We start from the raw sequence: 6,000 nt of genomic DNA, 5'->3' as shown, positions 1-6,000 counted from the left end.
GGTAGATATAAAAGTGAAGGCAAGGTAATATGGACTACTCACAGTACTCAGGTATCAGGTATATATTAGTGCTCAGAGAAGGCAAACAGGTAGGGTATTGGCCTACTGACTGAAGCAAGTATAATTGGGTTCTGTTTCAGTGAAAAGTTTATTCACAATAGTGGAGGGAAATTTAAAACAAAATTCGCAATTTATTACAGGTATTCAGTACAGTAATTCGTAGTGGTGGCGGTAGCCTACGTCGAATTTTACATTGATTGATTGAATACAAGTAATCAGTAGGCTACCGGTGGCAGTTTACCAATTAATTGCAGTTAATTGGTCTGCAATAGTTATAACATGGCCGCATATACTCGATCTGCTGATCCGGTGTTCGGCTTTGCCAAAGAAATGAATGAACTGGTTCTTCCCACCAGTGGTGACGTTCTCCGATATTGCGCCCAAGTGAAAGAACAATACAAAATCATGAAGAAGAAGGACACCGGAGATTGCAAGAAGGAAATGGGGCTGCGCGAAATGGCGGAAGCAGTGGCGACTAAGATAACAAGCATCTACAATTTCGCCACAGTGGCGATCATTACGCGTGAGGGAGTGATCAAGAAGATTCTGAAGCAATGGGCCATGGTTAAGATGAAGAATAAAATCCCTACGGCGAGAAAGACGGCTGAATGGAAAGCTTCAATGAAGACCAGTCTTTGCCTCGACACTCTTTTCGACGTCGTTGACGACAAATCGCTGCATTCACGCGAGGTTGATTTTGTTAAAGACCAACGCGGAGCACGCATTGGTTTCATTGGAAACGTCGATTGGAAGGCGGAAAAATCTGAGAAGAAGAGGGACGAGCGGAAGGAGCAATTGCTTTTGAGAGAGAAGCGAGAAAAAGAGCGGGAAGAACGCGAAGAATGTACTCAAGACTCGGATGACGACAATACAGAAGAAACTCCTAGAAGGCGCTTCCCTTCAGAGTGCTCGATCGGCAGAAAAGAAATCGAAGAAGAGCAGGAGCGATGTACTTTCGATCTTCGTACAGTTGCGCGTGAGGCGGAAAGGTATGGAATTTCGAGTAGAGCAGCAGCTGCCCTCGCCACCGCAACATTACTGGACACAAAAGATGATTTCAATCGGATGATGGTAGTGGATAAAAACAAGCTCGTTCGTGCACGAAAACGGCTTCGTTTAGAGATGAATCACTTTGCTTCAATTTCGCTCGGCACAATAGTTGAAGGCCTTTACTTTGACGGCAGAAAGGATAAAGCCCTTACATTGAATGGCATAACTGGCTATCGTCAAAAATCAATCGAAGACCACTACGTGATGCTGAAATACCCAGGAGGTGAATATATCGACCACGTTTCCATTCAAGGGCGTTCAACTGGAAACAACATTGCCAAAACGATGTTGGCTGCTCTTGAAGTCAAGGGAATTGACGTGAAAGGCATTCAGGTCGTTGGCTGCGACGGAACTGCCGTCAATACAGGTAAGCACACAGGAGCCATCACCAGCATTGAGCAACATATCGGGAGTGTGGTACAATGGTCGATTTGCCAGTTTCACCTCAACGAACTCCCGCTTCGGCATCTCTTCGGCGAGTTGGACGGGAAATCATCAGGACCGCAAACCTTCAAAGGATTTATCGGCCGTGTCGTCGCTAATGATAAGTACAAAATGGGAGAATTTGCAGTCGTCGAGTTCGAGAAGATAAAATCCAACCTGACAGAAGTCGATGAGGTGATGGATATTAGCGGCGATCAAAAGTATCTGCTCGATATCGTGTTGGTCATCGAGGGAAGTCTGCCTCCAGAAAGCATTCGATTCCGTGATCCAGGAAAACAGGGTCATGCACGATGGCTTACTCTCGCTTCAAGGATATGCCGACTTTATATCTCGGAGCCAGAACCAACAGAGGCGCTGATAGAAATGACGAAGTACATCGTTAAAGTTTACGCTCCCATGTGGTTTACTATCAAGCGAAACAATAAGATTCACTTCGCTGCTCGGTCTTTCCTTCGGTTGGTTAAGCTGACTCGCTATCTGATAGGCCAATTAAAAAAAGTCGTCGACAGTTGCCTACAGACAAACGCCTTCGCTGCGCATCCGGAGAATGTAGTGTTGGCTCTTCTGCATGACGAGTCTAAGCCAATGCGTAAGCTCGCAGTTCATCGGATCCAGAAAGCAAGGGACGATTACACGGGTGGGATACGTCGTTTCGAAATTCCCAAAATAAACTTTGAGTACACAGACTTGACAACAAACTCGTTGCTCCGGTGGAGCGAGCAGAAGCTCACTGAGCCACCAATTTTACGCGATTTCAGCATCCAACAGCTCACAGAGCTTTTCGTCGAGACCGATTTTCCTACATCGATTGACAGTTTTCCGTGCTGCACACAAGCAGTTGAGCGCGCAATCAAACTCGTCACCGAAGTGAGCGATGAAGTCATCGGCCATGACCGCAGACATGAACTCATTCTGACGCGAACTGCTGCTCGCTCACAGCGTTCACGTTTTGAGTCAAAGAAAGATTACGTTCTGTGATTGTTTTTGACTGTGTTTACGTCGTTTTGTGTATTTTTTACTTTTTTAATTACCGCACTTTTTTTTTTTTTTTGGAAAAAAAAACGTTTTTTATTGTATTTAGGTGATATTGATTTTTTTGTGCGGCGTCTTCCCGCCGCCCGATCTAAAAAAAAATTTTAGATTAATTGTTTGTGACCTAAGCCTCCTATCTGAGCCGAGTTGCTAAGTGATTTGACAAAAAAAGTGCATTGACGGCCCACCCTACTGCGTACACTTTATGTCATATCTCCTTTATTTCTTCACCGACTGCCCTTATTTTATACGACATGGCAGAATCAACAACCGTAAGTACACCAAGACCCCAGTGGGAGCTTGGACAAAAAATACACTGTGTTAAATGTTACTACAAAACAAGCTCGTTTAAGAAAACCCAGCACAGTTTCATGCATCAGTTCGAATGTGAAAAGGCTCCATCCAAACGTAGAATTCAGAACTGGGTGAACCACTTCGAGAAGTATGGGACCGTGGAGAACCTCAACGCTGCCAGTGAGAACCGTCCAGGCCACTCGGGACGTCCCAAGAAGCGGACAGCCGAGCTGGTCGAAAGTGTGAGGAAGTCTCTCCAGCAGAGTCCGAAACGCTCTGTGCGTAAACGAAGTCAGTCTCTCGGTATGTCCCGTGAGAATTGCAGGAGAGTGCTGGTGAACGATATCAGGGCTTGCCACCCATACAGAATACAGACGATGCAGACCCTTACAGTCTCAGACAAGAAGCAGAGGAGCGCTATGGCAGTCAAGATGCTCGAGAAGATCGAGAGTCACCAGGTTTCCTTAACCTCCTTTGGACCTCAGATGAAGCCCACTTCCATCTTGACGTAAAGGCGAACTCCAAGACAAATATCTTCTGGGGGTCCTCCCCCCTGCACTCTCCTAAGTGCACAGTGTGGGCTGCAATCTTGGCCAGAGGCATCATCATCGAAGAATCTGGCGCAGCAGTGACAGTCACCAAGGAGCGGTATGTGGAGGTCCTCAAAACCTTCAAGAGTGAGCTCCAGACCCTCTACCCGTCGCCTCTCAGCAAGTTGTGGTTCCAGCAAGACGGGGCAAGTTCTCACACCTCAAACCTGTCCCGAGATTGGCTGAAAGAGAACTTCGGAGGCCGAGTGATCAGTCTCAAGACTGATTTTGAGTGGGCACCCCTTAGCCCGGACCTAAGCCCCCCAGATTTTTTCCTTTCGGGCTATCTTAAGGACAGAGTGTACGCAGGGAAACCCAGAACCATCACGGAACTCAAGGAAGCCATCAGGGAGGACATGAGAGCCATTCCCAAGTCAGTCTGTAAGAACGTCATGGACAACTTCGTGCTGCGCCTCAAAAAATGCACGGAGGTAAATGGAGGCCATCTAAAACACATGCTGTAAAACGGAGAAAAAAAGGCCAAAGACCCTAGTGTTTTGATGTGATGTTTTGAACATAATAAACTAGTTATAACCAAAGTTTCATTTCATTCGGACAAAACACTAAGAAACGGGGCCTAATTATAGTTGGGGCCCGTTTTTTTGGGTCACCCTGTACTAGCCGACAACCTGATCTTTCAGAACGACTTCTACCTAAACCAGATGTTAAGAAATTCTTTGGTGACCCGCTCGATTTCTGGGCTTTCTGGCACCGTTTTAAGTCCCATATTTCTGATTGGTTGACACCCGACAGGAAGATGTCTTACCTCATGCAGCACTGCTGTGATGCAGTCTGTGAACAAATAAGGCACCTTGCCGATAGCAGCAAAGGTCACAATAATTGTATTATTGTATAGCGATTATTGCTATGACGAAGCGTGGGAAGAATTGAAACGGAGGTATGGCCAACCGCACGTTATTGCGCATGCTTGCGAGGAACGCTTGAGAGCTGTTACCAGAATTTCTCACCACGAACCCGAACAATTGGAGAAGTTGTCCGTCCTGTTAAAAAGATGTTGCTCATCATTGAACTCTAACAGCGAAGCTTCGAACTTGGATACCGTGCAGTTTATCACCTGCCTTGCGAATAAGCTGCCAGTGTCTCTGAAGGAAAAGTGGGTAATTGAAGCTCTGAAAATCAATGATGACACTGGAAAAGTGGCTGGATTCCAACACTTTGCTGACTTTATAACGAACGAATCTAGGATTGCCAATTCAATCTATGACGTGAAACTCTTTTCACCAAATGTCGACAAACTTAACAAGCCTGACACCAAAGGGAAACAAAAGGCTTCACTGTTTAACGTAGTGACAAAACCTACTGAAAGATCCGGACAGCTCCGAATTGGCAACAAGCGACTCATACAATGTATCCTGTGCGATAATACACATTATTTGCAACACTGCAAAGAGTTCAAAGCCAAATCCGTCACTGAACGGGAGCAATTTGTATGGAAGAACAAACTGTGCTTAAACTGTCTTGGGCCAGATCACATACGTGCCGACTGCAGAAGCCGAGGTTTATGCACTGAATGCGGAAGCTCATCACATCATTCTATCATTCTCTCTTACATCGGTATCTGGTCACAACTGGAGAACACGTCCAGAGACGACACCCTAACCCCATTGCTAAAAGAAATGATAGCCAGCCAGATGATCCCGGAAGAAGACCATTAGAAAGGAACACAAATGAAGTTGTGGAAACCTTCCATTCCAGAACAAGCAACTCGGCAACTTACTTGGACATCGTTCCCGTACGTGTGACAGGAGAAGGAAAGGTAATACATACTTATGCTCTCCTAGATTCTGGTTCAAACCGCACCTTTTGTGAACGAAAACTTGTAGAGATGCTTGAACTGACACCTGAGCCATGTGGTGACTTCCAAGTGCAAACACTGCTCTCCAGTGGACCATATTCCTTTAATTCTTCAACTGTATCGTTGAAAGTTCTACCAGTAGTTGGCAGCGAAGTGCAAGAACTGACAGATGTGATCGTCGTTGACAAGATACCTACCAAGCCAACTCCAGCGCCTTCTCCGGAGTATCTGCAAACGCACAAGCACCTCCAAGGCATTGACTTGAAGCAACTGGACTACGGTACAGTTACACTGTTGATCGGAAATGACCATGCTGTCGCCCACCGATGCATTGAAAGCCGCTTTGCACCTAACCCGAAGCAAGGACCTGATGCAGTCAGGACACCCTTAGGCTGGTTGCTTAGAGGTACTCGACCAAAGGAGACAGGCGTAGGCAATTTCGATGCTGAATCCGACATTTCAAATTTTCTTGTCCGGGGCATGAAGTGGCCCACCGATGTAGAAGACTTGTCCGATTTAATAATCACTGATGAAGGAGAAACGTTTTCTTCAACAGCTGAACAAGCTTCAAGGGGCATGACGGCCAAAGCCTTGATGAATTCTGGGATGTGGCTCAATGGTTCAGATTTTCTGAGAAAACCTCCAGAAGAATGGCACAATCAAACTGCTCAGAAACCACAATCTGAAGATATCTTTGCTGCTTACAAACCAAAG

This window comes from Aplidium turbinatum, chromosome 6, assembly GCF_918807975.1.
Source record: "Aplidium turbinatum chromosome 6, kaAplTurb1.1, whole genome shotgun sequence".
Lineage (NCBI taxonomy): Eukaryota > Metazoa > Chordata > Ascidiacea > Aplousobranchia > Polyclinidae > Aplidium > Aplidium turbinatum.
The sequence above is the reverse complement of the archived record's forward strand: the minus strand, read 5'-3'. Positions refer to the sequence as shown.